Source organism: Electrona antarctica, assembly GCF_951216825.1.
Source record: "Electrona antarctica genome assembly, chromosome: 19".
NCBI lineage: Eukaryota > Metazoa > Chordata > Actinopteri > Myctophiformes > Myctophidae > Electrona > Electrona antarctica.
In genome coordinates this window covers 43,109,700-43,125,270 of record NC_136800.1, presented here as the reverse complement: position 1 = coordinate 43,125,270, position 15,571 = coordinate 43,109,700, and positions in this window count along the sequence as shown.

The following is a 15,571-nucleotide window of genomic DNA, read 5'->3' as shown; positions in this document are numbered from 1 at the left end:
GACGTCCCACACTGTGGGAACCAACACACCGGCCACAAGGACGTCCCACACTGTGGGAACCAACACACCGGTCACAAGGACGTCCCACACTGTGGGAACCAACACACCGGCCACAAGGACGTCCCACACTGTGGGAACCAACACACCGGCCACAAGGACGTCCCACACTGTGGGAACCAACACACCGGCCACAAGGACGTCCCACACTGTGGGAACCAACACACCGGCCACAAGGACGTCCCACACTGTGGGAACCAACACACCGGCCACAAGGACGTCCCACACTGTGGGAACCAACACACCGGCCACAAGGACGTCCCACACTGTGGGAACCAACACACCGGTCACAAGGACGTCCCACACTGTGGGAACCAACACACCGGCCACAAGGACGTCCCACACTGTGGGAACCAACACACCGGTCACAAGGACGTCCCACACTGTGGGAACCAACACACCGGCCACAAGGACGTCCCACACTGTGGGAACCAACACACCGGCCACAAGGACGTCCCACACTGTGGGAACCAACACACCGGTCACAAGGACGTCCCACACTGTGGGAACCAACACACCGGCCACAAGGACGTCCCACACTGTGGGAACCAACACACCGGTCACAAGGACGTCCCACACTGTGGGAACCAACACACCGGCCACAAGGACGTCCCACACTGTGGGAACCAACACACCGGCCACAAGGACGTCCCACACTGTGGGAACCAACACACCGGCCACAAGGACGTCCCACACTGTGGGAACCAACACACCGGCCACAAGGACGTCCCACACTGTGGGAACCAACACACCGGCCACAAGGACGTCCCACACTGTGGGAACCAACACACCGGCCACAAGGACGTCCCACACTGTGGGAACCAACACACCGGCCACAAGGACGTCCCACACTGTGGGAACCAACACACCGGCCACAAGGACGTCCCACACTGTGGGAACCAACACACCGGCCACAAGGACGTCCCACACTGTGGGAACCAACACACCGGCCACAAGGACGTCCCACACTGTGGGAACCAACACACCGGCCACAAGGACGTCCCACACTGTGGGAACCAACACACCGGTCACAAGGACGTCCCACACTGTGGGAACCAACACACCGGTCACAAGGACGTCCCACACTGTGGGAACCAACACACCGGCCACAAGGACGTCCCACACTGTGCTGTGGGAACCAACACACCGGCCACAAGGACGTCCCACACTAACTAGTGCTGTGGGAACCAACACACCGGCCACAAGGACGTCCCACACTGTGCTGTGGGAACCAACACACCGGCCACAAGGACGTCCCACACTAACTAGTGCTGTGGGAACCAACACACCGGCCACAAGGACGTCCCACACTAACTAGTGCTGTGGGAACCAACACACCGTCCACAAGGACGTCCCACACTGTGCTGTGGGAACCAACACACCGGCCACAAGGACGTCCCACACTGTGGGAACCAACACACCGGCCACAAGGACGTCCCACACTAACATACATGGATGTACTCAAGAACGACGCAGGAGCGCAAAGTACCAACGAACATGTATGGAGAACCGGGATGACTGGAAGCAACGATGGAGGGCTCGTCTGAGGACCACCTAGAGGATAGGTAGTGTTTATTTCGTCGACTAAATCTATATGACGGCTACCTTTTTCACTCAGGAAAACTGAATAAAAACTAAATAAAAACTAAGCTATGATGACTAAAACTTTGACTAAATATTATTGACAATCTCGTCAACAAAAAAAAACTAGACTAAAATGTTAGGCAGAAGAGAGAACTAAAAGGACAAGTCACGTTGTTTTGGTTGCATGCTGACAATAGCTAATCTACAAGCTCACAACGTGACGCGTTGTGAGCTTGTAGATTGACTAAACAAAGATCATTACGACACGATCAACGCCTGCGAAAAGACGTAGTCTACTATACAGAATGTAAATGTAAATGTTAACTAAAAACACAAACATTTCAGATGACTGGAATATAGTTGGAATAATAGTTTGTCATATTTTAAAGACTATGACTAAACAAAAATCAAAGTTTGCTGCCAAAAGCAACACTATAGTAGCTGCTACTGTATATAGGAAGGGGAAAAGTACATGATGAATATCCACTACTTACAGCAACACTAGGGTATGTATAACTTTTCTCTTCTACCCTGGATTTGAACCTGGTTTCCACTGCGCAAAAAGCTTGGAATAGGGATGTGTATATTACAGGAAACTCCTGTTAAACTCCCGAATTGTACCATCATAGGCCTACGGTATATTACCGTATATTAACTGTATATGCTGCTAAACTTGAGGTTTACGGGCAAAATACAGTGCCCATAATTGCCCGTTAACTCCTCTTTTCACACAGTGTTCCTGTGGTGCAAGTGTATCTGACAATACTTTTTTTATATAGAAAAGATATGCCATATCACAACCGTACAAAATTCTAAATCACAGACAATATCCAGTCTAATGATATGGATATAATATCGATACTAGGAATGTCCCAATAATTGTATTTTATTTTTTATTTTTTTGCTCCTGATCCAATTCAGATCATTTCAAAAATGATGTGAGCTTGTAGATCTAGCTGCTATTTTTGATGCTTTAGAATTGTTCTCGATTTTCTAGAAAAAGTATCATTTTGGACATAATGATGTTTCCACCCCACACATAACACCTTGATTGCCCGGTACGGGGTTATTTAATCCATTACATCAGAGCGCCCAGCCATTTATAGCAGCGGAGCACGTCAACCGGATGTTATCCCGGATGTGGCTGAAGTAGCTAGATGTAGCCAAAACACTCGAGGCGATCGACAACAACGGGAGGTATGATTCATTCTACCGCGACTAGCGACGGGACCGTGGTGGGCCGTCTAACACATAATCTTTTCTTAGAATTGGACGGAATGATTTAGGCCCTTATTAATTAATCCGTCTGGGGCCCTTAAACTGATAATATGTGTTAGGTCATGTTTTCCGTGGCTTATCTCTCTCCCTGCTATCCATTAACAAACGGTTGCCTAGGCAACAACAACACAATGTGAAACTCTCTTTTCTTTTATTCCAGTGTAGTAGCTGACCTTGGACTGTTTTGCTGACATTGTTTCATTTCATTCAGTGTTGTGGGGGGAAACAACTAAAAACTAAACATAGGAGCAGCCGCCAGCGTCCTTATAAATATGTAACGTCATTGTTTGCGTGCCTCAGGGTGGCGCGTGACGCAGGTCCTGGCGTGCCTCAGGGTGGCGCGTGACGCAGGTCCTGGCGTGCCTCAGGGTGGTGCGTGGCGCAGGTCCAGGCGTGCCTCAGAATGCTGACGATATGTGGAATGTACCACTGTAGTTTAGGAGGGCCATTCAAGCAGCAAGCGGAGCCCGCAGCACCACCTTCTCGCTTGGGTGGAGCCTGAGGAACCATTGCCCACCACTGTCTGGTGCTGGGACTCTGGTGCAACGCACAGGTCCTGGGCCTGGTGAGAGCAGGAGTGGACATGGTGAGACGTAGGAGTGGCCCGGACAGGAGTCAACCCACAGAACCTAGTCCTTCCTTTTTAATAATTTTTATCCCATGATTTTGTAACCCATTTTTCACCCCTGTGTCAATTATCTAATGTGATCCTGGGCTCTACACGCCCTCATGCCAACCTAGTCCTCAAGGGGGACATGGGGAGAGCAACGGACCTGAACTCATGTTTCCTTCATGCCTGAGTGTCCAAGTTGCTCCTTTACACCTGACAGGGGGAGTTTCCCTGGTTGGACGTAGCGCATGGAAGGAACACGTTATTACAACCATTTTCTCTCCCCTCCATCAGGCGCCCCGGCTGGCCAGGGGGAGGCAGTTTAGAGACCAGGATTACTGCATGTTTTTTGTGAGGATACCTACCCTAGGGGACACGGGGAGAACATGCAAACTCCACACAGAAAGGCCCTTTCCCCCGCCCCGGTCATTCAATGTAACCCTGTCAGAGTTTAGAGACACATCTTCCTTCCATGAGGATAGATGAAGAGTCCAGACTCTATTTTTTCGTGCAAAACAGGACATATCACACCGCTGCGAAGACCGCTAAAACCGCTTTGTTGCATCTCGACCCAGTGGTGTGGTTTGGGCTTTATAGTGTCGAAGTGTCCTTGAGCAAGACTCTGAACCCCTAATTGCTCCTGATGTGCAAAGCTGCCTACGGAACTCGCCAGACGGCTCGTGTCTGCAGCAACGCAGTCGTGACATTAATTAATTATTGGCAGTAAAGCAACCCTCTCTCGTGTAATATTGCTTAATTGTATAACATTATGTTGCAGATTAAAACTCTTTCATAGATTTCATTGACATCCCCCTAGTCTTGTTTCACGTTGATGTGTATTTCCAATTTTCCAGCAGTGTTTGATTTAGTTTTAATGGTCTTTTGATTAAAGTTTGATTAAGTTGTAGTCATATTTTAGTCATCTGAAATGTTTTAGACTAAAATATCACAAGATTTTAGTCAACTAAATGGACAGTTGGTTTTGTCAACGGAAATGTATTTCAGAAGTATGGTAATACAAGTGCGTGCGTGCGTGCGTGCGGCCGTGCGTGCGTGCACACCCTTCCGTGTTTTACCCTTGAAATATGAAGCGTCTTTGACTGAAAGGTCAAGTGTCTTCCCCGCGGAGCGCTGCTGCTGTGAAAGACATTGCACCGCTGTGCTGTTCAGACTGTCACCTGGAGAATGTACCGCTGTGCCATTCAAACCGTCACCCGTTTGACCGCTGCATGCTTTTAGATCATGTGTGGACCAGATCATCTCACGGGATTCTACATCTAAAGAATGCCCTATCCCTCCCAGGATCGTATAGAAGACATCAAAGGGGTCTTCGGGCCCATGTGTCCTTTTACTTACCTACTTACTTAGGCCTTTAAATTCCCTGAGGAACATATAGGCCATTGATGAGGCTCCGTCCTTCATCCCCTTCGGTCGTGTGCCCTCCGCTCCAGGTGTTGCCATGACAGCCCCTTGCAGCTTCATCTCCTGCTCTGTGGTTCTGCTCCAGGTGGCTCTAGGCCTTCCTCTCTTCCTCTTGCCTTGCGGGTTCCATGTTAGTGAATGTTTTGTTATTGATCTGTTGTGTCTTCGCAGTGTGTGTCCTATCCATGTCCATTTCCTCCTCCTGATCTGTGTTTCTATGGTGTCTTGACTAGTGGGGTCTCACAGGTTTGCATTGGATATGGTGTTCAAATCAATCAAATTTTATTTATAGAGCACATTTACAAAGACCAGAAGGTCAACCAAAGTGCTGTACATGAACATATAACAAGCATACAATCAACACAAACAATATAGTAAAACAACATTGAAGCAACACAAGCATTTAGACAGGGCAACTAGGTCAAGCAACATTGAATGCCAGGGAGAAAAGATGTGTTTTAAGCAAAGACTTAAAAGCCTCTAAGGAGCGGGCAGACTTAATATATAGGGGTAAACAGTTCCAGAGTTTGGGGCCGGCCACTGAAAAAGCACGGTCGCCTCTGGACCTGTAATTAGAATTTGGCACGGTCAGGAGCCGCTGGTCAGCTGACCTCAGGGCCCTGGCTGGGGAGTATGGGTCCATTAGGACCGATAGATACAGGGGGGCCAAACCATTAAGGGCTTTATAAACAAATAATAAAATCTTAAAATCAATTCGGAATTTAACAGGTAGCCAGTGGAGTGAGGCAAGGATGGGAGTGATATGATCACGCCTCCTCGTACCAGTGAGGAGGCGAGCGGCGGGATTTTGTACAAGCTGCAGGCGTCTAAGGGCAGACTGGTCCATGCCTATATATAGCGCATTGCAATAATCGAGCCTAGAAAAAATAAAGGCATGGATGACACTCTCAAGGTCAGGTCGGGAGAGATAGCCCTTAATCCTGGACACGAGCCTAAGTTGATAAAAACTAGTTTTAATCACAGAGCTAATCTGTTTATTAAATTTAAGATTACTATCAAATATCACACCCAGATTTTTTATTGATGAGTGGATGTTAGCACTGAGGGGTCCTAAGGTGGCAAGGGAAGGGGACTGTTGACCCAAAATAATGACCTCAGTCTTACTCTCGTTGAGGGTGAGAAAATTATTATGCATCCAACTTTTAATGTCGGAGAGACAATTGAGGAGTGGCTGAAAGGGGTCTGTGAGCAGGTTAATTGTATTTAACGGTAGATAAAGCTGTACATCGTCAGCATAGAAATGAAAAGAGACATTATGTTTCTTAATAATAGATTCCTAGTAGACGTGTCCATTTACCTGCCTGTAAAAGCTGCCCTCTCTCCATCCAGACCATCCATCAGGGCTGGACTGGGACAAAAATCCGGCTCGGTCATTTTCGCGCGAATTTGGCCCAGACCACCACAACCAGCGTGCAGATAGCAGAAACTATACCGCCCACTCCGTCGAGGCACACACAAACAAACATGCCCTAATACCACCACTTTTACAGAACAACATAAATGATACAAACCAACAGACCAACTACACAACCCTTTGTTGCTCTCACAAGGATGATGCTGGCAAAGGGATTCAAGATAGAAGAGGGTTTATTTGTCACTCACTGATAAAGGTACAGTGAAATTATCATGATGGCACTGGCAGAATTTTCCTGGTGGCCTGCCGCCGTCTGGCCTGGCTGCCTGTCAAAAAAATTAAAATAAATATCATGGCGGCCCCATACTGTCGCGGCCCAGCGGGAATATGCCCGGTATGTCCTGTGGCCAGTCCAGCCCTGCCATGCATTCAGCATATGGGGTAATAAATACAAATGCACCATCCCTACTTTCTGTGTCCTATACGGCAGGGGTTCTCAACGTTTTTGTCCGGGGACCCCCGGAAATGCTTTGGCAATGTCTCAGGACCCCCGCCCCGCCCCCTCCCGACCCCCAATATAAATTGACTGCTACAATAACCTTAAACCATTTTGGGTGGGAACCCCTTTTGGTGTTTTAAGCATTGTTATAATTTAGCTATTGAAAAATAGCAGATCTACAAGCTCATAGTGCGCTACGAGCTTGTAGGTCTGCTATTTTTTAAAAATCGTGAAAATATATATTTTTTAAAAATCTTTTTTTTTTTTTTTTTTTTTTGGATTATAATTTGGGGACCCCCTAAAATAATTTGGCGACCCCCCGAGGGGTCGCGACCCACGGGTTGAGAACCCCTGCTATACGGTACCTAAAGGCAGCATTCAAGGGGGTTGCCTTTCTTTCTGTGTCCTATAAGGTACCTAAAGGCAGCATTCAAGGGGGTTGCCTTTCTTTCTGTGTCCTATATGGTACCTAAAGGCAGCATTCAAGGGGGTTGCCTTTCTTTCTGTGTCCTATATGGTACCTAAAGGCAGCATTCAAGGGGGTTGCCTTTCTTTCTGTGTCCTATATGGTACCTAAAGGCAGCATTCTAGGGGGTTGCCTTTCTTTCTGTGTCCTATACGGGACCTAAAGGCAGCATTCAAGGGGGTTGCCTTTCTTTCTGTGTCCTATAAGGTACCTAAAGGCAGCATTCAAGGGGGTTGCCTTTCTTTCTGTGTCCTATAAGGTACCTAAAGGCAGCATTCAAGGGGGTTGCCTTTCTTTCTGTGTCCTATAAGGTACCTAAAGGCAGCATTCAAGGGGGTTGCCTTTCTTTCTGTGTCCTATATGGTACCTAAAGGCAGCATTCTAGGGGGTTGCCTTTCTTTATGTGTCCTATATGGTACCTAAAGGCAGCATTCAAGGGGGTTGCCTTTCTTTATGTGTCCTCTACGGTACCTAAAGGCAGCATTCTAGGGGGTTGCCTTTCTTTCGGTGTCCTTTAAGGTACCTAAAGGCAGCATTCAAGGGGGTTGCCTTTCTTTCTGTTTCCTATACGGTACCTAAAGGCAGCATTCAAGGGGGTTGCCTTTCTTTCTGTGTCCTATAAGGTACCTAAAGGCAGCATTCTAGGGGGTTGCCTTTCTTTCTGTGTCCTATACGGTACCTAAAGGCAGCATTCAAGGGGGTTGCCTTTCTTTCCGTGTCCTATAAGGTACCTAAAGGCAGCATTCAAGGGGGTTGCCTTTCTTTCTGTGTCCTATACGGGACCTAAAGGCAGCATTCAAGGGGGTTTCCTTTCTTTCTGTGTCCTATACGGGACCTAAAGGCAGCATTCAAGGGGGTTGCCTTTGACAAACTGACCTGAACTGTCCTGAGCTTTTATGTTGAAAGAATTGCCCGTTCTGTGTAGAGAATAGAGATGCATGCCGTATGTACTCCGCATCTTCCTTCCACGAGGATAGACGTTCTGTGTAGAGAATAGAGATGCATGCCGTATGTACTCTGCATCTTCCTTCCACGAGGATAGACGTTCTGTGTAGAGAATAGAGATGCATGCCGTATGTACTCTGCATCTTCCTTCCACGAGGATAGACGTTCTGTGTAGAGAATAGAGATGCATGCCGTATGTACTCTGCATCTTCCTTCCACGAGGATAGACGTTCTGTGTAGAGAATAGAGATGCATGCCGTATGTACTCCGCATCTTCCTTCCACGAGGATAGACGTTCTGTGTAGAGAATAGAGATGCATGCCGTATGTACTCCGCATCTCCGGTAAACATGCGAGTATACTCATTCCATGCCACGGGACGCCTTTGGATGCCTCCCCTGTATGTCCCAGTGTGCCATTGGCGCCTTTGGACGCCTTTTTTTAATCCATATTTTGAAAATTCCTCTAATCTGGTGTGCAGGTGATGACATGCACATGACATGCACAATATAATTACATTTTCTTTATTTTATTTATAATGGGCGTCGGTGGCAACGAGGGCCAAAACTGGTGTCCACCAGGTGGCACTTAATTGTGTCGTGCACTGAAACTATAATTATCGACAAGCTCAAACTGTTGTGAGCTTGTAGATCATCTATTTTCAGGCTGGAAATTCCGGACACTTTTTAAATTTATTTTTGTATGCAATTTATTAGGTTCAGATCACAGTACAATATATTGGGATCACTTTTGCTCAGACATAAGCTCTTTCTTTTTTTTTTTTTTAAAGGGCACTTTTAGGAAACTTTAGGACACACGACAGCCAATCTGCAAGCTCACCACTCGCTGAGCTGTGGCGGGTGCTGAGCTGTGACGCGTGCTGCGCTGTGACGGGTGCTGAGCTGTGACGCGTGCTGCGCTGTGACGTGACGCGTGCTGAGCTGTGACGGGTGCTGAGCTGTGGCGCGTGCTGAGCTGTGACGGGTGCTGCGCTGTGACGGGTGCTGAGCTGCTGTGACGCGTGCTGAGCTGTGACGGGTGCTGAGCTGTGACGGGTGCTGAGCTGTGGCGCGTGCTGAGCTGTGGCGCGTGCTGAGCTGTGACGCGTGCTGAGCTGTGACGGGTGCTGAGCTGTGACGGGTGCTGCGCTGTGACGGGTGCTGAGCTGCTGTGACGCGTGCTGAGCTGTGACGGGTGCTGAGCTGTGACGGGTGCTGAGCTGTGGCGCGTGCTGAGCTGTGGCGCGTGCTGAGCTGTGACGCGTGCTGAGCTGTGACGGGTGCTGAGCTGTGGCGCGTGCTGAGCTGTGACGCGTGCTGAGCTGTGACGCGTGCTGAGCTGTGACGCGTGCTGAGCTGTGACGCGTGCTGAGCTGTGACGGGTGCTGAGCTGTGGCGCGTGCTGAGCTGTGACGCGTGCTGAGCTGTGACGCGTGCTGAGCTGTGACGGGTGCTGAGCTGTGGCGCGTGCTGAGCTGTGGCGCGTGCTGAGCTGTGACGCGTGCTGAGCTGTGACGGGTGCTGAGCTGTGACGGGTGCTGAGCTGTGACGGGTGCTGAGCTGTGACGCGTGCTGAGCTGTGACGCGTGCTGAGCTGTGACGGGTGCTGAGCTGTGACGCGTGCTGAGCTGTGACGCGTGCTGAGCTGTGACGGGTGCTGAGCTGTGACGGGTGCTGAGCTGTGACGCGTGCTGAGCTGTGACGGGTGCTGAGCTGTGACGGGTGCTGAGCTGTGACGGGTGCTGAGCTGTGACGGGTGCTGAGCTGTGACGGGTGCTGAGCTGTGACGCGTGCTGAGCTGTGACGCGTGCTGAGCTGTGACGGGTGCTGAGCTGTGGCGCGTGCTGAGCTGTGACGGGTGCTGAGCTGTGACGGGTGCTGAGCTGTGACGGGTGCTGAGCTGTGACGGGTGCTGCGCTGTGACGGGTGCTGAGCTGTGACGGGTGCTGAGCAGCTGTGGCGCGTGCTGAGCTGTGACGGGTGCTGAGCTGTGACGGGTGCTGAGCTGTGACGGGTGCTGAGCTGTGACGGGTGCTGAGCTGTGACGCGTGCTGAGCTGTGACGGGTGCTGAGCTGTGGCGCGTGCTGCGCTGTGACGGGTGCTGAGCTGTGACGCGTGCTGCGCTGTGACGGGTGCTGAGCTGTGACGCGTGCTGAGCTGTGACGCGTGCTGAGCTCGCCGATCTTCCGCTATCCGCTGGTTTATTGGTGGCCGGTGGGTTTAAGCGGTTAAATTCTTTAGTTGCAGTTTTAGTATAACGATCATTTGTGTTTATGTATTATAGTCCCATATGACCTTTTCAAAGTAAAAGTATTCTTGAGACAAAGAGACAACGTGCTCACCAGAGACATATCAGTCAATAATGTTAAAATAGTGATAAGGAGCTCTTGGATCAATCGGGATAAAACATACGATAAAAAAAGGGGAGATCTGAGCAAAAGGAAAAAGACTTTATTGAACCAGTGTTTCCACCTCAGTGTAACATGTCCATGGACCCTCATCTGGAAATACAGATTTTTTGGCAAAGGGACCCCCATGCAAGATTTGTGACGTTAATAATATATCAACTTTTCCCCAACTTACAGATATACAAAATAACAGATCTGCAAGCTCAATTTACCATTTTTTACCATACCAAAGTATATACTGTATAGTGGTTAAAACCGATTATGATGCTAAAAAATTTCTGTAACTCATTTTGCTGTGAGCCCCCTGGGACCCCCAGGGGGCCCCACTTTGAGAACCCGGACCCCACTTTGAGAACCACTTTTTTATTGTTCTTGCTTTTTCACGTGAAATCTTCCCCTCGGCCACATATAAGAAAATGATAACGGAAAACCTGCACCGTTGTGTGAAGTGGCTCTTAACCCATTCTGAACGGGAACCCCTTTTGGTGTTTTAACTAAGCATCATGTTATACTTTAGCTATTGAAAAATAGCAGATCTACAAGCTCATAGCGCGCCACCGAGTGGCGCGCTACGAGCTTGTAGGTCTGCTATTTTTTGAAAAATCTTGAAAATGTGGCACAAATCTTTGAATATATATTCTTTCAGAAGACTTTTTTTTTAATTTCGACGTCAGGCCTAAATAGGTTAAAGGGAAGAGACAGGAAACATAAAACATATACTGTATATATAGGCTCCTCGTTATGAGGTTCTCACAACTGCCTCGACGTGAAGACTTGAAGATATAAAAGAACAAGCGACTGACTGCATGGTTAGTGGTTCTCGGCATGACTCAGCAGGAATAACTTTTTCAACGTGGATAATTCATTGCCGCGCGCCGCGCGCTGTAGTAACCTGAGGACAACTGGAACTTTGATTTTAAAGTATAGATTATTACCTCAACCGCACATCAGTTTTATGGTCCCCCCCCCCCCCCCCCCCCCCCCCCCCCCCACACACACACACACACACACACACACACACACACACACACACACACACACACTCTCTCTCGCTCCTCTGCAATATTATTAAAATACTGACCAGTGATGGAAGAAGCGCTCCCGGTTTTTATTTTATATTATTCAAGTAAAAGTAGCAGAGTGGTAAATAAATGGTAAATGGTGCATTTATATAGCGCCTTTATCCAAGGCGCTTTACATAGATTGTGCATTACATTCACCCATTCATACACACATTCATACACCGATTGCAGCGGAAGCCATGCAAGGCACCAACCAGCACATCGGGAGCAATTTGGGGTTCAGTGTCTTGCCCAAGGACACTTCGACATGTAGACAGGAGGAGCCGGGATTCGAACCGCCGACCCATGGATCATTGGACGACCTGCTCTACCTCCTGAGCCACAGCCGCCACAGAGTGCATACTGCATAGTGGTTTATTTATAGTATAACCCATTTTGACCTGAGATCAGATTCTAAAAAATGTCTTCTAAATCCTGACAGTTTTGAGTTTTCTGAAAAAGCTATGTTTCTATGTCAGTCGTTCTTTGATTTTTCAAAAATAGCAGACCTACAAGCTTGGTATGAGCTTGTAGATCTGCTATTTTTCAATAGCTAAAGCATAACATAATGCTAACACCAAAAGGGGTTCCCGCCCAAAATGGGATAAAGGATAGAGAGCGGACCCTGGAGCGACAGCCCCGCCCCCTAGCTGCTGTCCATTTCAATGGGAAGTTGGCGTTTTGAAGCACCCATGAGTTCATGCAAGGCACCGACCTGCACCCATGAGTTCATGCAAGGCACCAACCTGCACACCAGGACCCATGAGTTCATGCAAGGCACCAACCAGCACACCAGGAGCAATGAGGGCTTCAGTGTCTTGCTCAAGGACACTTCGACACTAACTCACACACTACATTTGAAACAGACTTATAGCATGTCATGTCATGTCATGGGGCGACTGTGGCTCAAGAGGTAGAGCAGGTTGTCCAATGATCCATGGGTCGGCGGTTCGAATCCCGGCTCCTCCTGTCTACATGTCGAAGTGTCCTTGGGCAAGACACTGAACCCCAAATTGCTCCCGATGTGCTGGTTGGTACCTTGCATGGCTTCCGCTGCAATCGGTGTATGAATGTGTGTGTGAATGGGTGAATGTAATGCACAATCTATGTAAAGCGCCTTGGATAAAGGCGCTATATAAATGCACCATTTACCATTTATGTAGACAGCACAATAATTGCATTGTATGTAGTCATAGCACTTCATAGTACATATGTATGTATAGCATAGTATAGTATTATGTATAGTTTATATGTATAGTGTCATGATATAGATATGTTCTAGTTACGTTCTTAGCTTACGCATGTTTCATGATAAATGCATTTTATATATGTGATGTATTCCCATGCTTTTGTTCTTGCCTAATGTAAATCGCTCTGGATTAAGAGCGTCTGCTAAATGCCTAAATTGTAAATTGCAACTCTGGGGGAGCCCACAGGGTTCGAACTGGCGACCTTGCGGTTACCATCCAGCCACTCTAACGCTGAACCACCGCTGGCCCTGAGAATACATGCATGCGTTTGCATTGCCAAAGCAAAAGTGGAACAACAATCAAACAATAAGCATTAATATTGTTACCATGATGCCACTTGGAGAAAACTGTATGCACTAACCACAAGAATCATGCATTTTCTGTCAGGAATGGTTATGCAGATAATAGATTCCACATACAGTAGGAAATGTTAGCTAGGGATAAACTGTCGAAATAATTGACAGCGATATTTCATTGTTTTGCATTCTCTTCACTCGGTGTAAAACCCCTGGGGCCAAATAGCAGCAAATGAAATGTAGAACTTTGCTCTGTTTGTGCGTGGGCTGTACTTCTGTTTACCAAGGTAATCTGGTGTAAACAGTGCAGGAATACGCACGCACGCACGCACGCACGCACGCGCGCGTGTGTGTGTGTGTGTGTGTGTGTGTGTGTGTGTGTGTGTGTGTGTGTGTGTGTGTGTGTGTGTGTGTGTGTGTGTGTGGCAGGCTATAGGGATGTATAACAATCTCTGACAGAAAATGCACAATCTTTCTATAGTTTCACAAGATAGTATTACTCAAAGTGTTAGCTAATTTAACACCTTTATTTTATTCCTATTTATATTCAAATATATTTTTCTACATACATTGTTTTATCTTGGATTGTGTTGTTCCACTTTTGCTTTGGCAATGTAAAACGTATGCTTTCTCATGCCAATAAAGCTCCTTTGAATTAAATATATATATATATATATATATATATATATAATATATATATATATATATAGAGAGAGAGAGAGAGAGAGAGAGAGATGGAGAGAGAGCGCGCTGTGAGCTCTAGCAAAGCTTGTAGAATTTGCTATATTTTCAAAGGATTTGTTGTGTAGGCTACATTTTTTTTTAAACTTGTGAAATTGGACATTCTGCATATTAAATGAGTAGCCTAGGCCCACGCTGTGTTCTTTGTACTGGTGGAACATGGTAGTGTCTGATAGACAGGGACGCATTGTGGAGAGTTTATTTGTGTTGGTGTTGCTGCTGGCTTCTTCTTAACGACCCTCGTTAGCAGCATTCTATTCAGAACACTCAGGTGTGAATGACTCTGGCTGAGTCCTCACGCCTGTTTGTTTGTAGTATTGTTTAGCCACTGTGGAGTGAGATCAGCTTGAGATGCAGCGGGACGAACACCAGGTAATAACATTACAATACTTCCTGACGCTCTGGGCGTTGCCAAGGCAACGCCGCTATTGACGCGGAAGGACGGGAGGGAGCGGCGCGCGCGGCATGCTCCCAGATGTAAACAAACACACACAGCTGTGGTCAATGATAGAGGAGTTGTTTGTTGTGTTTGGGGAACTTTTACTAACTTTATGATTGATTGATTGATTGAAGAATTTATTAACAGTTTGCAGAATTACAGTACATTTCAAGCACAAACTCAATACAAAGGCTGTTAACTGTGAGTGGACGACCCAATTAAGCATTACACTTGTTTCCAACAGGGTCCACCATGTTCAAATCATCAAAACATTTAGAGACGTACAAATAGACACTTCTATAGACAGAACAGGAATTCATCAAAAAAGAATTCATCAAAAAGGAGGTAAAAAGGGAAAAGAAATATATACAGTGAGGGGAAAAAAAGGGGTGGGCGGTGGGGGGGATTCACGTTCAGCTCCGTTAATTTGTTTGTTTTCCTTGGGGGAGCTGCGTTGGGTCCCCAAGTCGGCTCCGTGGCCGTACCTTGAGTTGGCTGTGTGGCCGTGACCGTCTCTTGTGTTGTCCTTGCGTTGGGTCCCCAAGTTGGCTCAGTGGCCATACCTTGAGTTGGCTGTGTGGCCGCGACCGTCTCTTGTGTTGTCCTTGCGTTCGTGTTTGAGGGATTCCGATTTTACAGGGGCCAGTTTCGAATTGCAGCCGTCCGTAGGTGCCCTTTGAGAGCGGTTTTGAAAGAGTCAAGGGATTTGCATGTCTTAATGACAGTTGGTAGGGCGTTCCACATTTTAGTGGCATAGGAGCGAAAAGAATTTAGTCCCTTGTTTGTGCCGAATCTGGGTTGTACATGGTTCGTTGCACTCCCTCTGGTGTTGTGGGTGTGGACTTCGTTAACATTAAGGAAGTATCTAGACAGGTACATGGGTATCTTGGTGGTGTATCGAATCTTGTGGACCAGACCCATTGCAAGATGCTGTACTCTGTCGTCGACCCTAAGCCATTCCAGCCTGTCGAAGTGGGCAGGGGTGAGGTGGGTTCGGGGGGCTAGATCAAGTAGGAGCCTGACCAGTTTGTTTTGGGAAGTCTGGAGCCTGGTTTTAAGGGCCTTTGAGGTGCTGTGGTACCAGGAGGTGCATGCATAGTCAAAGAAACCCTGTACAAGGGCTCCTGTTAAGGTCTTCAAG